The sequence below is a fragment of the Cricetulus griseus genome, assembly GCF_003668045.3.
Source record: "Cricetulus griseus strain 17A/GY chromosome 1 unlocalized genomic scaffold, alternate assembly CriGri-PICRH-1.0 chr1_0, whole genome shotgun sequence".
NCBI classification, from domain to species: domain Eukaryota; kingdom Metazoa; phylum Chordata; class Mammalia; order Rodentia; family Cricetidae; genus Cricetulus; species Cricetulus griseus.
Window position 1 is genome coordinate 222503963 of NW_023276806.1, and position 22159 is coordinate 222526121.

Here is a 22159-nt window from a genome sequence, read left to right on the forward strand (position 1 = left end):
CTAGTTCTCAGAAACAGAAAGAAAATTGGGTGTTGCTAGGAGATGTAAGAACAAGAAACAGGGAGTTACTAGTAAGTACAGAGTTCCAGCTTAGAAAAATGCAAAGCTCTGTGGTGGGTGGTGGCCATATTGAAACATTAATCTATTCTGTGCCACCAAACTACACATCGAAGATGGTCAAAGTGGTAAATTCACATGCCTCCCTATTTCCAGGCACATGTCTCCTGTGGTATGGAGCTTGTATTTTTTATTAGTTTGTCTTTTTGTTATTGAATTGTAAGAGAGATTTACGTTCCATTTTGATTTTGAGACAGGGTTTTACTATGTAGCCCTGGCTGGCCTGAAATTTTCTATGCTACCCATATGCTGACCTTTAACACATCGAGGTTTGCCTGCCTCTGCCTTCTGCATGTTGGGATTAAAGGTCTTTATCCACTTTATATTATGGATTTAAAAACAGAGTGTATTTATTGTAAATATTTCCTCCCACTCTGAACTTGTGTTTTGGTAATTTAATTAAATTAATTTATCTGAAATGAGATCTTTCTGTGTTGCCTAGGCTGGTTTTAAATTTCTGGAGCTCAAACCGTATTCCCACTAAGCCGCCCAAGTAGGAAGGAGTACAGGTTCACATTACCAAATCTGCTTCTCTTTACTGTTTTAAACATCTTTTCCTTGCTTTTTTTTTTTTTAGTGCAAAAAAACTTTCATTATAATATAGTTGACAAAATGAGGTTTTAACCCTCTTAAATAATAACAGCAAAAAACACAAAACAAAATTTTTCAACGGCAAGAATATGATGCATGTATAACATATATTAAGTTTGCATTTCGTACATGTCATTGTTTTAAAACAGATAATTTAGCTCTGAGGACATAAATTATGGTTGCTTAGATTCATCATAGTGTGTCTTTTCATTTTCAAGACAGGTTCTTACTCTGTAACCAGGCTGTAGCCCATGGCATCTGTGGTAGTTTGAATAAGAATGGCCCCCACAGGTTCTCATAGTTGAGGGCTTAGGAAGTGACACTATATGAAAGGATTAGGAGGTATGACCATTTTGGAAGTGTGTCACTGGGGTGGGCTTTGAGGTTTCAAAAGCCCAAGCCAGGCCCAGAGGCTCTCTCTTCCTGCTGCTTGCAGATCCAAAGTAGAACTCCCAGCTATTGCTGGAGCACCGTGTCTGCCTGCCTGATGCCATGCTCCCTGGCATGACCACAATGGGCTAAACCTCTGAAACTGTAAGCAAGCCCCAATTAAATGCTTTCCTTTATAAGAGCTGTGGTGGTCCTGGTGTCTCTTCATAGCAATAGAGCATCTTTTTTGACTTAGCCTTAAGTTACCACTACCCCCACTACAAAATGATTTTTTTTTGGGGGGTAGACTCTCACAATGTAGCCCTTGCCTAGAATTCAATATGTAGACCAGGTTAGCCTTAAACTTCCTATGTAGTTGAGGGTGGCCTTGAACCCTTGATCCTCCTGTCTCTGCCTCCTACACTGCTGAGGTTACAAGCATGTTCTTGGCTACACTAAGTATTTACATGGATGTTGCAGGTGGCACTCTTAGCCACTGGACCATCTCTCTAGACCAGGAAATGACAACTATGACTAAAGTTGCCATAAATGGTCTTGTGTAGGTTTTGTGTCTGCTTAAATTTTCAGTTCTTTTGGGCAAATACCAAGGGGGTTGACAACTGGATTGTATGGTGTCCTACTTCATTTCAACTGCCAATTTGACACAGCAAAGAGTCATCTGAGGGAGTCTCAATTGGAAGGTTGCTCAGATCTGATTGGCCTATTGCTGTGTCAGTGAGGATTGTGTTAACTGATGGTTGACGTGAGAGGTACAGCCCACTATAGGCAGTACCACGCATAGGCAGGTTATCTAGCCTATTGTAAGAAAGCTAGTGGAATGAGTCGGAGAACTAGCCAGCAAGCAGTGTTCCTTCCTTCATGGTTTCTCCTTCAAGCTCCTGCTCCAAGTCATTTCTAAAGTGGCTGTTGGAAATTCCTTTTGAAAGCTATTCTTTGCGATTGAAAGTTTTCTGTTTATGAAACTATTGCCTAACCAAGGTCACAATGATCCCTTCCAGAAGTTTTGTCATCATCTTTATTCAGTAATTCATTCTGACTATTCATTTTGATAGTTTTGGATTGTGGTGTGAGGCGAGAGTCCAGGTTTGTTTGTGTCCCACGGATATATCCAACTTTTGTGAGCACTATTTATAAGCAACAATCGATAATTTGCTTTAAGACCTTTATCGAAAATCAGTCACTCAGCGTGGGATTTATCATCAGGCTGCAAGTGTTGTTCAATGTTAACAAGAATTAGGTGGAATTGGTAAGATGAGATGGCTCAGAGGGTGTGTGCACTTGCTGCCAAGTCTAGCTGCCTGAGTTTAATCCTTGGGACTTCATGGTAGGACAGAATTGATCCCTGCAAGTTACTCTCTTACTGCAACTGCATGCCCCCCCCACACACACATAGATAGATAGAAATGAAAAACAACACATCAGTCAACATGATACCCTCCATTAACGGAACAACCACCACCAGAACAAAAACACGTTTCAATTACTGCAGGAAGAACACCTGACAAAATTCATATCTTTTGTGATAACAACACTCAAGCAATGGGAAACCACTGGGAATATCTTGGGCATGAGGAAGGCTGAATGTAAGAAACACACAGCTGATATTAAGTTCATGGTGAAAAGCTGACAACTTTCCTGATAGGACAGAAGTGAGATAAGGATGTCTTCTTTTGCACCTTTCGCTTGTCACAGTAATGGAAGGTCTAGCCAGAGCAGTCAGACAGAAGATAAAAGTGATCTGATCTGGAAATGAAGAAGTAAAACTATTTCTATATACAGATGGTGTTTATAAGTAGAAACCCTAAAGAGTTCACAAAAAAAAATTTTTTAGAGACAGTAATAAACTTAACCATGTTGCAGGATACAAACCCAAGACTTGAAAATCTGTTGTATTCCTGCCAACAACAAGCAACTCAGGGGAAATTAAGAAAGAAACGCCAGGAGCCTGGGGAGATGGCTCACTAAGTAAAATGTCTTACTAACAGGAGAGCCTAATAAGCATGGGGGTATGCACTGTGATCTCAGCATTAGGGAGACAGAGGCAGGCAGACCCCGAGGCTCACTGGCCAGCCAGTGTAGCCTGCTCAGAAAGTTCCAAGCCAGTGGGAGACTATGTTTGAAAAAATATAATAAAATAAAAAAAATGGATTGTTCCTGAGAAACAACACTGGAAGTTGACTTCTGAGCTCCATGACCAAATAGGTACATGTGACTACACACGTGTGCATGCACACACTACATCCCATTTGCAATGTCTTGTTTATACTTATGCTATAAGACACCATCCTGAATGCCTTGGCTCTTCTAGTAGCTCTTGCAATCAGGGAGTGTTGTCTTTCAACTTTGCTTTTCTTTTTGATATTCTAGACTTTGACCCACCAAAATTTTTTTTATCTCCTCATACACTTTAAAGCCAGGCTGTTGATTTCTTTAATGCCACCTGCTGAAATTTTTACTTTCTTCTTAATTACATTTTATTTGTTTGTTTGTTTGGGCATACCATAGTGCATTTGTGGAGGTCAGAGGATGACCTGAAAGAATTTGTTCTTTTCTTCCACCATGAAGGTCCCAGGGAGCAAACTCAGATTATCAGGCTTGGCAACAAGGGCCACCTCACTGTCCTAAGTGTTAGGATTTTGATTGTGATTTCTTCTCTATGTTTTGAATCTGTTTGTTTCTCTACATCTTCACCACAGTCAGTACCCTTAATAGAAGCCAGTATGAATCAGTTACTAACATCTATCTTCTCCTTGGATTCTCCCCAATCTCTTATTCACCCTGTACTTGGAATGCTATTCTCAAAACATGTATCTGATCATGTCACCTACTTCAAAGGTGTCTCATTATTCTTGTCAAAATATTTGATGACTATTAGTGAACAGGTTCTGACTCATCAGAACAGGTCATCATTTTGGAGAAGCATTTTTACCCCTCTCACTATTATGCTAGGCAGATATATATATATATATATATATGCTGGACAAGTCCAGAATGGGGATGAACACCTATGGTGACAACTGTGGGGATGAAGTTTGAGGGGCACAATGACACTAGGGTAGCTCAAAGTAACAGCTGTGTGTCAACTGTTGTCTTAGTTACTTTCCCTGTAGCAATGACCAAATACCTGAAAAAGAGCAACTCAATGGACAAAGTTTATTTTGGCTTATGATTTAAAGAGATACAGTTTATTATTACGGTAGGGAAGGATGGAAGTAGAAGCATGAGGCAGCAGGCCACGTTGCCTACATAGCCAGGAAGTATAGAACCAACCGAAGGAGTGATCTACTGGTAAAACCTCAAGGCCTATCCCCCAATGGCCCACTTTTGCTAAGTCTTAAGAGTTCCATAACCTACCAAAAAGTGCCAATTGAGGACCAACCATTCAAAACATGAGTCTCTGGGGGGGGGGGGACATTTCACATTCTAAACACAAGAACTGGCATGGAAATGGGTAAAGACACGACAACGTCATTGTCACACTGGTACACACTGGCAGTCCTTCAGACTGCTTTCATGGCCTCTTGTGAGTTGGCATCTGTCCACATTTCTAGTTTCATGTCCTACGCCTTCCTTGAGACTATTTTACTTCCACTACACAGCTTTGGAGTTTCTGTTTCCACCCTCCGTCATTTGGCTCACACTCGTCTTTCTCTTATCCAAGACTGATTCTCCAGGAGGCTCCTTTAACTCTCTTGGAATTAAAACTTCTTCAGTGGTTTTAGTTAAAAACCCTCATAGAGTCACCCTTTCTTCTTTCATCTCAGCTGATGTGTTTACGAATGTATTTAGAAGACTGTTCAGCAAATCCTATTTTGTAACCTCAGGTCTTAAGGAATTTTGTCTCTTTGTTTACTGTTGTATCTCTAGTGTCAGTGTAGTGACTGACCTAGCCTATGTGGTTAAAAGTACTGATTGAATAAAAACAAAACAAAACAAAACAAATTCAGAGTGTCTGGTGTATTGACATACATTTATAATTGCAATACTTTGGAGGCTGAGGCAGTGGGCATATGGATTTGAGGTCAGCCTGGGCTATATAGTGAGACCTCGTCTTAAAAAATAAAAACAAAACTCCAAACAAGTCCCTGTACCACTCCCCCCCCCCAAAAAAAAAAAACCCAAGAGATTTCAGTACTTTCCCTGGCAAGTCCATTCTTTCAAATTCCCCTTCTAGGTTCATGACATCATATACTAAGTTATTTTAGCAAGAGACTCAGAAATCTTCCCAGATTTTTCCTTCCTTACTGCGCCATTTAGATGGACGCCAGATCAGTTCTATCTAAGTCCATTTCCACCTTAGTTCATACTGTATGATTTCTCCTTCAGGCTAGAGTTAGGCTTCTCCAATCTCTTCCTCCTGGATTTGAATTTGCTGTTTCCCGGCACACTCATACTGCCCTTTAGGTAATCCCTTGAGTCTGATCAGGTGATTCTCCTTGTAAACTACTTCAGAATGAAGTCCAAAGTTTCTTATGATTGAGTCTTGTTCATGTGTTTTAGGCCAGTTGTCTTGGACTTCTTACTGCACATTCCCTATGAGAATGAACAACCCTGGACACAGGACCCATGTTTCATTCATTTCTATTCTTAGGACCCAGCATCATGTCTGGAAACAAGAGCAAATGTTTGTGGAATTGAAAGGAAATGAACAAGCCTTATTTTTGTCTCGTTGTGCTATCTGTAGCAAATATGTAGCTCAAGAGACACAGCCTAGAAGGAAGACTATCATGATGAAGTGGATTAAATATTTATGAATTTAATAGAACACATCTAGAAAAGTATTCAAGTAAGAATTATTATAGTTTTAAAGGTTTGGTTAATTTTAAGATTTATTTATTTTCATTTTATGTGCGTGAATGTTTTGTTGGCATGTATACCCAGTGCATGCCTTGTGTTTGTGGAAACCAGAAGGGGGTATCTGATCCCCTGAAACTGAAATTTAGGGATGTTTGTAAGCCAGGTGGATGCTGAAAAATTGAGCCCAAATTCTTTTCAAGAGCAACAAGTGCTTCAAACCCTTGGGTCAGCTCTCTAGCTGCAAAGGTTTGATTCTTAGAGGCATAGTTGTTTAGTTGTGTGACAAAGTCACCTGTGCAAAATCATATTCTATGAATTCTTAGGATAACAGGAACATTTGGTGATGGTTTGAAAATATTCTGTTTTTGGAGCTGAAGAAATGGCTTGGGAGTTAAGAGCACTGGCCACTCTGGAAGCTCACAACTGACTGTACCTACCATTCCAGGGGACCTGAGGCCTTCTTCTGGTCTCTGCAGATACTACATGCATGTGGTTCATATACATATGTGCAGGTAAACACACACACACACACACACACACACACACACACACACACACACGCACACACACACACTCACACACACACACACACACACACACACCACAAAATAAAATAGATATTTTAAAACAAAACATTATATTTGTCTCTGTATATAGGTGGAGGGGACGAGTTAACAGTATTGGTGAATATGGCCTAGCCTTTCTGTTTATTTACTTATTAATTTACATTATGAGAGGTGGGGCAGGGAAAAGTGTGGCATGCACGTGGCGTGGTGTATACTTAGGTCAGCTTGTAGGAGTTGATGTCAGTCCATTCCTTCTACGACATGGATCCTGGAAATTCATTACCCATCGTTAGGCTTTCATGGAAAGTGCCTGTACTGGCAGAGCCGCCTTGCCAGCCTTCGCTTACCCTTTCTTAAATTCTGTATTTACACAATTGTTCCTGTTCTCCATATATTGTTATACTTGGAATTTACAGTGTCCTAATTGGGTGTTTTATTTGCTGTTCCAAGAGACTGTGTTTAGGATGGAAATTAAATGTAGGTGTAATTTAATGTGTGGCTGGAGAAGCCTGCAGGCAAAATTATCTGCAATTCAACACAAATGGGAAGAAATAATGTCAGCAGGTATACAACAGACAGACTATTTAAGGGACCAAATTCCCATCTGCTTAAGGCATCTGGTCCACCAAGACTGAGACATAAAAATCAAAAGAAACAGGCTTCAGATATAAGGTATAAATCTCCTTTAAACTGGGGGAACTCTCGCCAGAAGCTATTTTAGCAGGGTGTCTAGGGAACAGCTGTAGTACACAGGCGCTTTAAGATGCCATAATTATAGCATTAGAGAGTCTGACTTTTTCTAATGTGTGGTATGAACAATTAGGATGATTAAGTGCTAATCATTTCAGCTTTCTAACCAGAAAGATGACTTTCTCTCCAAAGGTAGGTAAAATGGGTACTGATTTAGTGCATATTCAGCTTGGAAAACCCTACTGGAATTAATGTCTAACCTCAGGCTGTGTCCTCAGAAACAGGTCACCTGTCTTCCAACAGTCAGCCTTCTGCTGTGTTTGGATTATGAAATGTCTCCTGGAGTTTAGTGTGTTGAAGGACTTGTCAGTAATGCAAAGACTAAGTTGATGCTTTGTAGAAGTAATTGGATCATAGTGCTCCGGCCTCATCAATAAGCAAATCCATTAATAGGGTCATAATTTAATGGCATTATCAGGGAGGTGGTGGAAGCTAGGGGTTGGGTCCCTGTTGGAGGAAGTAGGTCACTGGGGTCATATCTTTGAAGGTTATATTTTGTCTGAAGCCCTTCCTATGGCTCTTTGCTGTCTGACCACCTATTTTACTCCGACAGTGCTCTTTGCCGTGATGTTCTGCCTTACCCTAGACAGCCCTAAAAAAAGCAGTGAAGCCAGATTCCTACAGACTGAAACCAGGAGCAGAAGTAAGCCCTTCTCTTAAGTTGCTTTCTTTGGTTATTCTGTCACAGTGACTAATAACTTTCTCACAACTACCTGTAACTCCTGTTCCAGGAGATCCGATGTCTGTTCTGACCTCTGAGGGCTCCTGCATATACCTGGTGCACACAGACACACTTAAAGACAATGCAGGCTTCCATTAGTTTACAAAGGATTTTTCTGAATTTTTTTCAGTGACTAATTTTGATTTTGTTGTGGGCACGCCCATGTCAGAAGCGTGGCTGGATATGTTTGTGTCATTTTGGAATTTATTTAATAATGATAACTTCACAAGTGATATTGACCTTGTTGGTGATTGTTGTTGGTGATTACTTGTTGCTAAATAACCCTGATGCCACTCGATGTGTAGCGGTTTGCAATTGTAACTTCTTTTATTCCAGTCTTTATTGCTGAGCATTAGCCCTCAGCTCACTTAGTATACATCACACAATTGTATGTATTAAAATGGCTGAGAATGAGTTAAAAGGAGCTCCTTTATTCAAAGAAGCTGCACTGAAGGCAGAGGCAGAGAGTTGACAAGAAGCAAAGAATCAAAAGTATCAGTAGATGGTTAGCTAAGGAGGCCAGGCCACGAGCCACTGGAAGGTGAAGATCCACATTCAAGCTCAAGGCAAAGTCAGGTGAGACAGTGAGGCACAGGGCTGCAGGGCCACCTGGGTGTGGGTACAAGGCAACGTGACTGGGCCATATCCATCAGTGACATCATACTGAGCTGTAGACCCAGGGAGAGAGGTGACAGCTCTGGCCCATGAGATAGTCTGATGTTTCCATGCCCTAGTTTAAGGGGTCATTCCTTTTATATGGTCCAAGTTGAAGGGCTGCAACCTTTGTTGTTCTGATATGTTTGATAAATTCATTAGCCTATTTTTTCTGATTGTGTGTGTACACGTGTGTGCATGTATGTATTGTATGGATGAAATTGTGCATTTATTTCAAACACAAAAATGATGCCTGCTAAAAGTATGGTTTATTATTATTATTATTATTATTATTATTATTATTATTATTATTAATTTGGTTTTCGAGACAGGGTTTCTCTGCGACTTTGGAGACTGTCCTGGAACTAGCTCTTGTAGACCAGGCTGGTCTCAATCTCACAGAGATCTGCCTGCCTCTGCTTCCTGGGTGCTGGGATTAAAGGCGTGCGCCACCAATGCCTGGCTAAACATGGTTAATTTTGAAAGCTGTCAATAAACAAAATGTCTGATGAGGAAGCAAGAATGTCACCTAACAAATGCTATTTGACCTATGTCTCCAAGATACTGGTTTTCTTGAAAATGTAGAGAATAAGGAATGCATAGGTCTGTGCTGAGGGTATAAGTTGTCTATTGTGTTTTACTGACTTACAATCTTAAAGCTTTGTTTATGTGTCTCTTAATTGTGTGTATGTGTTTGCTTATGTGTGGGTATGTGTGTGAGTGCAGGTGCCCTCAAAGGCCAGAGGTGTCAGATCCCCTGGAGCTGGAGTTACAGGAAGTTGTGACCTGGATGCTGGGATATGAGTACTGGGAATCAAACTCAAGTCCTTTGCAGCAACCACTGAGCCATCTCTCCATCCGTCTTTTTAAAACACCGTGTCTTTGGTGATGGTGAGATAGATAGCTTAGCAGGTGAAGGTGCTCACAAGTCATCCTCTGACCTCCACACACATAGTGTAGTATGCAATGCCACCCAATAAAACAGTAAAAAAACCAAACCAACATGTTTTTAAAAAATTAAAATTTTACACCTTTGGCTTTCTTTCTGAGAAATGACAAGAGATTCAATTTAATTAGCACTGATTTTTTCTAATGTACAAAATTCTAAACTGCTGTTTAAAGCAGACAGAATAACAAGGTACCATCAATCTAGTAGTCACATTCGTAAAAACTGGCACCAGTACAAAGTTGTAGGCCCATCTCAAGGAGGCAAATGAATAGCCAGAATATCTTGCAAAGATTTGATTTTAGCAATAACAACATAGATAAAAGAAATGTTGTATCATGTTACATTAGATATTGAATTACATGACCATAATTGTATAAATTCTACAATTTCATAAGTGATTGTGTTTTTTTGTTTGTTTGTTTTTTGCTTTGTTTAGGTTTTTTAAAAATTGTTGTTGTTTTAAGACAGGTCACGTGCTTGTATTATACTCAAATGTAGCTGAGGACAACCTTGAACTCCTGGTCCTTCTGCCTCCAGCCCCTGAGTGCTGGTATTACACGAGTGCACCACCATGCCTGTTTTATTCAGAGCTGGGGATTGAGCTTTGTGCTTGCTGGGCAAGTGCTCTACCAGCTGAACTAGGTCCCTACACCATAGCTAGTTGCTTTGGAATCACCAACTTTTAGCCTCCCTTCAAAAAGCAAAGGCCTGTTTAGTAAGATTATTAAATGAACTCATGTGCCAGAATTTGCATCCTAGAATACCAGATTTAACAGGAGACGCTATTCCAAGATGAGCAAGAAAGTTCTGTTCCTTTTCAGCATCTGTGAGGGGCTTTCAGTATGCATGCTTTCCTCTCCAGCTCACCCTAACCCACTGTCCCCAACCCCTTCAGGAATCTGATTTTCTTCTTCAGAACTTCAGGGGATAATCAGAAGAGTTCTCTGATTCCCTTTGTTACAAAAAAAAAAAAACAACTTAATTTATTTTATTTTAGGTGTCTGAGTGCTGCTCTGCATGTATGTTTGTGATTCATGTGCATATCTGGTGCTCTTGGGGGCCAGAAGAGAGTGTCAGATCCTCTGGAACTGGGATCACAGATGGTTGTTAGCGGTCCTGTGAGTGCTGGGAACCAAACCCAGGTCTGCTGCAGGATGGCTCCACAGCTCTTAACTGTGGTCTACTCCTCTACATTCCACTTAGCTGCTTGAGAGCTGGGCTTAGAAAAACTAGAATTCTGGCATACTTATTTTCAGCTTTCCTTGATGGAAGCAATAAAGAATTAGTGACAGAAGTGGAAATACCCAAACTCCTTCCAGGGACTTGAGAAGTCATCTTTGTGTGTGTGTAGGTGTCTGGAATACTAACTGCATTAGCCCTCACTATGCTCAAATGAGAGGAAAGAGCAGAATAATTGACTTTCCCAGGAGGGTGTCTTACTGGGCAAGGTTCTCTCCAACACAGGCTTGCTGTGCCAGGGTTTTCCTGTGCTCCTGACTTTCACAGGTTCATAGTTAAGAATATTTTACTTCAGTGAGTAAGTTAGGCATCACTCTGTGCCACGGCTGGTGCTAGACACCTGGTGGTTGTTTACTTGCATAAACAAGGGACAGAGTCATTCCTTCTCAGCATTTGTATTTAAAATGGAGTCAATACTGCTTATAAAGATCAGCCACACAGGGCAAAGCAGGCTGAAAGCTAGCTACTCTTTGCACAACAAGGAATGACTTAGAGCAGCCTGGTCTCCAGTCACAGGTTATAATAGGAGCAGTATGTCTGAAGGCCACTGTTCAGGGTCACAGGTGTGGTCTCTAAGTCAATGTGTATTCACCAATGCTTCAGGTCTGAAATGCTCAAGAGCTGTTACCTCTTGACACCTTAAGAGGTAAGCATACATAAGGTCTTCGTGTCTCTCTAGTTCTTACAAATGTTCTCTGGAAATAACTTGTGGCAAGAATAAAAATTTTATTTTGAATGTCCTCAAGCTACAATATCGCCAATTTCTAACACTCACTGAAATCTTATCTCTTACTTATAAGAGATAAGATATCTATCTCTTGTCTACTTAGTATTCAGCCTCCCTTTAGGAAAGAATAACAGAAACCCCCTTTGCAATATTTGTCAGTCAATACAGTAGGCAGGGACTAACTCACAAGGGCCAATTTTTAAGACATCTTCTCAGGAATTTGGATAGCCACACATAGTCATTTTTTAAACATTAAATTGTGTGTCTAAACTCAAATTATTTAAGACAGGTACGGTATCACACCTATATAATCTCAGCCCTTGGAATGCAAGGCAGTGAAACTGCAGAAAGTTCAATACACTGTTAAAAAATAGGAGTTACAGGGGCTGGAGATGTAGCTGGTTTGGTAGGATGTTTGCCTGGTATGCACAAAGATCTGGGTTTGATCCCCAGCAGGGCATAAACTGCACATGAAGTCATATGCCTACCATCTCATTGAGTTCAAAGTCATCTTCAACTCACATGGGGGTTTGGGGCCAGCCTGGGCTACATGAGACCCTGTTCAAAAGAAAAACTTAAAAAAAAATTAATCTATACTCAGAAGCCATCACTTTCTAATTATTTTACTGCACTTTCTTATTCCTCAGGGTCTCAAAGCTGTAGAAATTTCTCAGTAAGGTAGAGGTATAACAGGGTGCTCCTCCTCCCAGTTCAGAAACTACATTGGTGACTTGAAACCTGCCCTAGTGCAAGCTCTACAAGGAAGCTGGCAAACTTTACAAATGAGGATATTGTCCTACTTTGTCCCCAAAGCCCGTTGTTTTTTAACATTACCTCGGCATTCCAACAGGCCTTCCCCACCACATGCTTCTCTGTTCATATGGTTCAAACAGTTTGACCACACGTAACAATTCCAGGTTACACTCATGACCCCTCTGAGGTCACTAAGTGAGTTGATGCAAGCAAGCAGCTGTCAGTAGTCTTTTTTATCATCACAAATCAAGAGGTGGCTCAAGATGGCAGCTAACACAGAAGGAAGCAATGTGGGCAGATGGAAACGGACTCTTAATGATGTGGTTTAACATCTGGATCCAAGCTTGTCTGAAGTTATTATAGTCTAAATTTTTCTGTTATGTGAATCAATCATTTGTTCTCTATTTTTGGTCTGTCACTAAAAACTAATGAGCAGTTTTCTACAATTGAAAGAGAATTGGGGTTGTTACTATGTTACAAAGAAAACAACAAAGCAATAGTATATAGCAAGGCGTGTAGTGAATGTGAGGTCTAGAGGCAGGCAAATCTCTATGAGTATGAGGCCAAACTGTCTACATAGTGAGTTGCAGGCCAACCAAGGCCACATAGTGAGACCCTGTCTTAAATAAACAAAAAAAGTAATGACATGATGGTTGGAGTGATGTTTACATCCTGTAGTTTTCCTGGTGGATCCAAATCCATACACTAAGAAGACTGCTGAATTTGTAAGGTTTTACTGATTGTCCTGGATGGCAGAATATTTGATTAGATTTGTTTATTGGCATCCATGATTTGCCTGTCATCATCCTAACCCTGTAGGCACCCCATGAGAAGGTCAAGCTCCCTGGGAAACATCCTCTATGGGAGCACAAGCTGTCATACAAGCTCAAGGTTGAGTGCCCTTATAAAATGATGAGGCTGGGGCTAGAAGAGTGCTTGCACTTTGTAGAAAGAGTCTGGGGTGTATAAGATCAAGCTTGGCTCCTCGTCCAGATTTTCCCATGATTTTAAACAAACGCCGCGCACCCACAGGCATCAGTATTCTGGAAAGTGAGAAGCTGATGCCAAGTGATGCTTATTACCACCGCAGAGTCTAAGACTCTGCTCTAAACATTTTAATTACACCCATTTGTCAACGCCCAAACCTTTTCTCTCAAAGCAAAATGAAATGGATAGGTAAACCACCACATTTCTGAAAAAAAAAAAAAAAAGCTCATTTTTACACCTCCGCTGCCAGACAGGGTAGATATGTGAGTAGCCCTGGCTGTCCTGGCACTTGCTCTGTAGACCAGGCTGGCCTCGAACTCACAGACATCCCCCTGCCTCCACCTTTCCAGTGCTGGGAAGAAAGCTGTGCACCTCTATGTCGGCTCCATTTTCACCTTTTTAATCCCAGGAAGAGGAGTAAACACAACAAATGGCTTCAGGATGCGGAACTGTGGCGGGAGAGGAGATTTTATAGTCTATGTTTTGGCTTCTCACTCTTAGCTTCTGGGATCACAGGTGCTAATTAAATTAATAAACAGGCATTTTGTTAAGACGTGTGCCTCACACCTGCTGTGTCACCAGGTATAGGTTTCCTGCCTGGCACGATGGGACAGATTTTCACTACCTAACAAAGAAGGCAAACAGAAAGTCACAGCTTGAGGGACACAGGCAATATGTCCCTGATTTATTTTTTCCCCAACAAATATCGATTAATTTGTGATGACACATTTTGGATTTGACATTCTCAATTATTGGGGAGTGACAATTTTGCTTAATAGTCATTATCAGTACCAGAAATTACATCCTGTCCTTAGCCAATTAAGGACAGGGATGATAAACCTAGAAGTTACAGCTTTCGACAAAAATGAAGAAGATACAGACTAACTCTCCATAAAGATGGTTTTACCAATTGGACTCAGGATCTCATTATTTCATTTATTTTTAAAAAGTTTGTGTATAGCTGAAAACAGCTCGATTTCACTCTTGCTCTTTAAAATACTTTTACTTTTCCTTTAACATTTCCTACATGTGTTCAGTGTATCTTGATCACAACCACCCCAGCTCCCCCCACTCCCTGCACCCAGCCCCGTCCCCTGAAACAGTTCCTACTCTTACCTTCAAGTCTTTTTTAAGTAGCCCATGGAGTTCAATTAGTGTTGTCCATATGAGCACGGGCAACTTACCCGGTGACCACATACTCACTTATGCTTTATCTTCAGCCTTTAGACCCAGGACATGTCTTCAGGATAGCTAGTAAATTCTTTCTTCTATGCTCTTGAAGTTGTGGCTTCTATTATAGAATGAGGGCCAATGAGGTTTTTTGTTGTTGTTGTTTTGTTTTTTTCTCTGAAAAAGACAAGCTGGCAATATTTTATGCCTTGTGAGGTTTTTTTTTTTTTTTTTTTTTTCCTCTGTCTGAATGAGTTCACTCTGCAATTGCAGTAGGGAAGTATCTATGGGCCACACCTAGATTAATGCAACTGACTATGCTTCGACAAAATTTTATTTCTTAAAGACAGGTATCAGGCTATTAAAACATTTTTCTTTACCCATTCATCCATTGGTGGGAGGGTAGTGTGGTCCTGTTTCTTAGCTGTTGTGACTAGAGCACCAGTAAATATCGTATCTAATAAATACATACTATCAGAAATTTATCAGTGTTAAGTAGATGGAAATGCTAATTGCCCGGTTTGATCACTACACATTGAACATATGTATTTAATTATCACATTATAGCCCATAAATTTGTACAATTGGAATAACAATCAAAAGGGAAGAAAATGAGTGAAGAAGCTACTAAGGACGACTGGCAGCTCCTGCCTCAGTGGGCAATGCAAGCAGCAGAAGGAGCCTGGAAGACGGCTCCGCAGGTAAAGATGCTGGCTGTGCAAGACTGATGACTGAGCTCAATCTCCATACCCCCCCCCCCCCATCAAAAACAGATGTGCTGTACACCTATGGCCCTACAGCCCTACAGCAAGACGGGAGGCAGAGACAGGCAAACTGCTCAGGAGCACGAGGCCAGCTAGCCTGGCATATGCAGCAAAGCAGCAGAAGCAACATGCACTTTCGGAACAAGGTGAAAAGGGGGAAGTGACTCCCAAAAGTTGTCCTCTGACCTCCCTGACCCTCACATGCATGCTGTGGCAGCCCTGCACACGCAAACACACACACACACACACACACACACACACACACACACACACACACACACTCATAGTTTACAAAAATGAAATACTTCACCGGTAGTATTAATTGTCCCCTTTATTATATAATTATCAATAGGAAATACCAATAAAAGGATGTGGTAGAAGATGAATTTGTCTAAGGCTCTTTGAAAGACAAGTAGTGACTGTCAGTTATGTGATTTTTCATGCTGACTTATTTTGCTCAAGTAAAATCTCATGTCTTGCCTGACCTTGGCAAGACATTGCTAGATTCAAAGTTCCATGAAGTAAGCATTTATTCATTCTGAAGAGAAAAAAAAATAATAACAGGCTCCTCTCCCTCTCATTGGCAGCCTGGTACAAGGCTCTAATATGTTACTTAATTACACTGTAAGCTATTCCCCTTTCTTCTGGTGGACAGGGAGGAGGGAAACAGGATTACATCCGAGAGCAGCCATGAGCAAAATAAACCCTATGAGAGCATAAGAAAAATGCTGTGCAAATTTTATGTTTGACTAACTTTATGTACCTTTTTCTTTTGAGTGTGAAGGGAGCATATGGTTTCACACATCAAATGCAAATGGACAAGTAAAGAATTGAGTCTTCCACAATCCATCTTGCTCAGGCTCTCCTAGATTTTATCTTCCTGTCCCAACAAAGTCTGTGCCAAAAGGATTGCTATCATTTTTTTTTTCTGTTGCTTCCGGACTTCTTAAGTGAGAAAAGCTAGTCTACAAACTGCCTCTCCATTCCATTTCCTCTGTTATGATTCGGTTAGTAGATGGGATGTTACCTGCAAGATCAGTTTTCAAAGTACTGACTCCTGCCAGATCTGTTACCCAGATTCCTAATTTGTATGTACTAGGAAAGGTATTTAACTCTCATTAAACTCTCAAACATTTCTACTGCATGGAATAGACTGGAATAACAGTGGCATTTTTTACATCCACATCTGTGAGAGGAGACTAAGGAAGTTAGAAAGCAACCGTGGAACTCACAGAAGCTTAGCGATAACTTCTCTCAAATCCCTGGGTTGACAGGAACTGAGGCTCAGAGAAGGAAAGTGATACTCATAGCTAATTAATAATACAGCTTGGTAGAAATCCAGACCTTCTGGTCCATAGAAAAACAGCACCCCACATTCCTCCTGAGGAAAGGCTCAGCCAGCTGTTTGTAGGAAACAGAGGAGCAGGCCTGTAGGCAGCAGGGAGGTCTTGGCTCTTCCTGGGAAGGTCATCTGTTCTCTGGGACAACAACACAGCACAGTTAGTCTGTAGAGACCTGTCTGGGACACATAAAGAGTGTGCCATGCAGAAGTATAAGCTGGCCTTCAGCAGGATATGTGGGCCTGTTAGTGTCACATTTTGGGGTGCCTCACAGGTTTTCCAGTGCTCAAATCTATGAGGCATTGGATTTACTTTGGCTATGACAGTTTGGGGAAGAAAGGAAATTAAGACCACATGAAGAGTTTAGCAATATTTCTTCTCAAAAGGTTGAAGATTACTAACAACAAAAATATCAAACTAAGTGTATTATTGTACTTTTGTAAGAGCCATAAGTATTCATTGTCTTTGTTTCTTCTCTAGTAATGTGACCAAATACTCTGCTGAGTAGTTTAAGGGTGGAAGGGCTTATTAGGGGTTATAGTTCATGTGTGGTCCATTGTGGCAGAGATGTGAGGTAGGAGGAGTTTGAAGCAGCTGATCGCATGCCATTCACCATTGGATGCAGAAAGCAGTGAACCATGCTGTTGTCACTCATTACCTTCCTCCACTAGGACCTATCCAGGGAATGGTGCTACCCACAGTAGTCAGTTTTTCTTACCTCAGTGAATGCAGTCATCAATGATGGCACACTTTAATCCTAGAACTTGGGAGACAGAGGCAGGAGGATTTCTGTGAGTTCAAGGTCAGCCTGGTCTTCAGAGTGAGTTCCAGGATATCCAGGGCTACTCAGAGAAACCCTGTCTCAAAAACAAAACAAAACAAACAAGCAAACAAAAAACAAAAATAAACAAAAACAAAACCCAAAAACAAAACAAAAACAAAAACAAGAAACAAAAGGTTTTTCTCCTCTGGCATGCCCAAAGGATTGTCTTGCAGGCAATTCTAGATTCTCCATGCTAACCATTATACTTAATAATTTTAAACATGATTTTTAGTTTATTTCCAGGATCATATTAATAAATGAATATAACCTACATAGATGCATATAAATATGTGAGTATTCACATAGCATATATATAAAGTGCAGGGTTTTAGCCCAACCACAGAAGGCTGAGCTGGGTCCTAGGAAGGGTAAATGCACCCCTGACCCATTCCCCAGCTTCCAGGATCCCAGTGACAATCAGACACAGCAGGGAGTCTAGTCAAGCAGGAACTCCTTTATTACCCCACAACAAGCATATTTTAAAGCAAAAAACCACTGAATGGGAAAACAGCCAGCCAATGGTTTTAAAGGTCAAGCTATCATGCACCTAGGCGCCCTATGCTTTATCTAGTGAACATGAGCCATTCATGCAGTGACTTCATCTGGTTCAATCTTGGCGACCAATCACCCTTTTTTGTAAACATCTCTGGACTCACCCTCCTGACTTCTCCCTGGTGTGTGCCCTTCATAAAGTACATATGTCTTGTATACAGATAACTATGTATATATCCATAGTATGAGTATAATGGCAATGCATGTATAGTGTATATATATATGTTATATGCATGTATTATGTTTGTAGTGTAAGACCCCCAGAAGCTCAGGCCTCCAGAATCTTAGCCCAGGACCACGGCCACCCCAATCACCATGCGGAGGCAGAAACTTGATGGAAACGGCATGAGGCTTTATTATTGTTTAACGAGCTAACCCCATGTTAGCTCGAGTCTTTCATCTATCCACCATGGCGGATGGCTAGAAAAGACAGCTCAAAGCGTCTGCATAGAGATCTTGTAGGGCAGCGTAAGGGGAGTGTCTAGGGGTACGCACATGCTCAGGATTGGTGTGGCTCCAGGCTTGGAGGGCTTGCCCTGTGTTGATTGGCCAACTGGTTGTTATGGCCCATAGGCCCTCCCAGGGTGGTTGCTATGCTCTGTGAGTCATTGCTGTGCACTTGTCCATAAAGCACACCAGAGCCATAAAGCATAGCACCACCAGCTAACTTCTAATTGGTTCCTTGCCATGAGGCAGGCATCTGACCTCTTAGTGACCAAGGCAAGGTCAGACAAGCACGTGTTCGACTGTTATAGCTGCCGAAATGGGGAGCTGGTCCCTTCAATAGAAGACATGTATATATTCTATATATACATTATTTGTGTGTGTTCACATGTATCTATGGAAATTTTACCCACTTATGAAGACAACCTTGGAAAATAATAATAAAGATGTTAGAACTTACTGTAAGCATGTATATGTATACAATACATATATAGATTTTATGTACAAATACATGCAAATATTTCTTCATATATGAAGATACCATGAGGTCCCTCTTCCTCTCTCTGTATGTATACCTTTATATAATGTACACTCTTCTGTGGGGGACCAAAATATTTCCACTATGGAATATTTTGAGATCTAGCCTTTGGTCTCACTAAACATGGAGCACCAGAAAGCTCTGGCCCCCTATTGTATTGTTAATGCCTGTAAGGTTACTATTGTTTACCATGGCCTCAGGGTAATATGCCTCTTATTTGCATCTCTGTGGACCTGAGCATCTGAATAGACCCTCACCTGGAAAGTGAGGGCAGAGGTTTGTGAGTAACTTGTGAGGACAGAAGGTTAGGGGTTAGGGGCAAGTGACCAGAGCAGAGAGAACAAAGAGAGATGGTTCCCTCGTGGTCATGACAGGATGGTTAAGAAACAGCAGAAAAGATGGCTAATAAAGAAATGACTCTAGTTCTACAACATGGAACTGAGAGCTCTCTGAAGATGAGAAGATGCCTGTGTTTGGTCTTTATCGCTGCTGGGTTAATAGGAGCTTCCAGGTCCACACACCCCCACTCAGGTAGAACCTCATGGTTGCCCTGGGTTAAAGCTGAGACATGCCGGGCCATGACACTCTTCTCTCCCCTTTTCTTCCTTTTCTTTACCATTGAGAAACTCAGGAGGAAAGAGAAAGGGGGAGGGAAGAAAGAACATAACCAGATGGTCCAAAAGATTCAGAAGAAGGGCTGAAGATGTAGCTCAATGACGGAGTGCTGCCTAGCATGGGTGATGCTCTGGGTTTGATCCACAACACCACCCAAACAAGAAAGCCAGAACATTAGTATGAAAAGAATAAATGTTTAATTATAGTGATGCTCATTTGGAATCACAGGTGTTTTGGATGAAGGCAAGTCATTAGGAAAGATCCCTATAACACGGAGGAAGAGCCTTTTCTTTTAAATTTTTATTTCATTGTATTTTATGTGTATTTTTTTCACATTTGTTTGTATATCACTTGCATGACATACCCATGGTGGTCAGAAGAGGGCATCAGAGAGTGTAGAACTGGAGTCACAGAGTGTTGTGAGCTGCTATGTGGGTGCTGGGATTCAAATCCAGGACCACTGCAAAATCATCCAGTGCTCTTAACTGTTGAGCCATTTCTCCAGCCTTCGTGTGTGTGTGTGTGTGTGTGTGTGTGTGTGTGTGTGTGTGTGTTGCTTTCTAATAGCATCTACTTCACATTGAAAGCTATTAGAGCAAAAGCATTAAGAAGGGAAGGACCTTTTAATGTCGGCATTGTCATTGACCTCCTAACTGCTTACTTGAGGCATATAATTTTAAGTGGAAAGAGTTGTCAGATATGATTAAGATCAGAGTCTCGTGTTTATGCAGCACACAGGCTGTCTGATGGCCACAAAAAGAAGTCAGGGTTCTCTGTAGTGAAAGGTTTCAGGGCCCTGATCTGTGACAGTGTTCTGCAGTAGTGACTCTGGAGCACGAAGTCATCTGAGAATTGCGTGCATAACTTTCAAGTAAGAGTCTCTGATCAAAGACAGGAGACATGACTTTAAGATTTGCTGGATGTTCAGTTTCTGAAATAAATTGCATTATTCCCTGCTACCCAAAGACACTGACATGTATTCTGGGAAAAGAATAACCTGGGATCATTTAATTCAGTCATGAAACATCACTGAGCACCTCCCGAATGCCCAAAACTCTTCAAGGTTCTTGGGATACAACGGGGAACCAGAAATCCCTTCTTCAAAGATGCCCCCCCAGCCAAGAATAGATGGTATTGTCTAGGGAAAGCATTTAAGGTGACTGGGGAAGCTAGCCCCACACCCCCAAGGGACATTGACATTTTAAGAGTGAGTATGAGAAAGGTTGCTTGAAAATGAGACTGACAGGATGTGGCTAGAGAAGTCTAAAGTAATCAGAAGAATTTAACGACATAGAATTCAAGAGAGAGGCATTGCTTCCATCAAGAGAAGGTCTTCAGGCCAGGTCAAATGCTGCCCATCAGTCAGGGCTGAGATGCTCTTGTTAGGCTTAGCCACAGCCTCTGAGACGTTAAGCAGATGGGCATAGGAAATGTGGAGAAGGAGGGCCCTTACTCTAGAGGGGACGAGAAGGGGGGTGGTTATGGGAAGCAAGTTTGTTTGACTTTAAAATTATTAGAACTGTTCTTTTGGCACAAGCATGAGGACCAGAGTTTGGAAGCCCAGGACTCAGGTAGAAAATCAGGTGTGGTGTCCTGCACCTGTAATCCCAGCACCGGAGAGGCAGACAGGAGAATCTCTGGAATTAGCTGGCCAGCTAGTCTTGATGAATCAGTGGGTTCCACATTCACTGAGGGACACCATCTCAAAAAATAAGGGAGAAAGTGATACAGGGAGTTATCTGGCATTGATCTCTAGTGCTTATCCCCCAAAATGTACATATGCATACCTCCACACACAAGGAACTACATATGTGCACCTACTTAAGTACCGCCACTGATCAAGTCCTTCAGGAGGAAACATGTTAGAAGGAGCAAAGAGAAGGGAAGAAACAAAGCACGTGTTCTTTGGAGAGGAGGCCGCACTCAGGGCACAGACAGAGGAGAAAGCTTTAGGAAGAAAGTGTGTCCACTGGGACTGAGTGAAGGTTTTACTTAGGTTTGATGATGTACATTTCTCAATCAAAAGGACTTCGTTTCAAGGGAGAGGCTGTGGGGCACAGTTTGAAGACAGAGGGGCTAACAATGTGAAGTAACTAGCGTGGGTGTTCAGAGCATAGAGAACAGAGAAGTCACAGCTGCCTGGTGGCACCAAGGGTCTACACAAAGGACAGTTATGAACATGTGGCAGCACTAATCTGTGAGGCTGTCATTTAGTCCCAAAGAGCTTGCAGCCTAGGTGGGCAAAGAGATCAGAAACCTTGGCTTGATACCAGTTGAGTTTTGCCAGGTGTCTGGGGAAGTGGACAATGGAGACAACAGAACAAGAGAGTTTCGGGTCTGTGCGGGTGAAATGGTGGGCCACGGACCTCTGCCGGATAGGGAAAGTGGGAGAGGACAGATTCATACCCAGCCTTTCTGATGGCCGCCTTCTCTCTAGGCAGCTTGCTCTGGGCTTTGAGTTTTCATTTGTAAGTGAGCATGTAGTCTAGATCCTTTCCAGTTCTCAAATTCCATGGTCCAATTTGGCAAAAGTTTCAGTACTCTCTGGATATAAGTGAGGGATGTTACCAATTTCTAGCCACTAGAACTAAACAACCTTCATTCTGCTGAGGAAGCAAATTCCATTGATCTTCCCAGACCATTGAAGAAATTCTTTAATTTTTCTTACAGCG

The 22159-nt window shown here is 41.5% G+C and overlaps 1 long non-coding RNA gene across 2 annotated transcripts in view; it reads left to right on the plus strand.

Moving 5' to 3' along the window:
• The window catches only part of LOC107977431, a 39549-nt gene that overhangs the window by 10110 nt on the left and 7280 nt on the right, over positions 1 to 22159 (plus strand). The window contains exons 2-3 of one of the 2 annotated variants that reach the window (XR_004771788.1): positions 7765 to 7854; positions 14979 to 15321. This is a non-coding gene — a long non-coding RNA (uncharacterized LOC107977431). The remainder of the gene's footprint in view (positions 1 to 7764; positions 7855 to 14978; positions 15322 to 22159) is intronic. The other variant, XR_003479946.2, reaches the window with a different exon arrangement.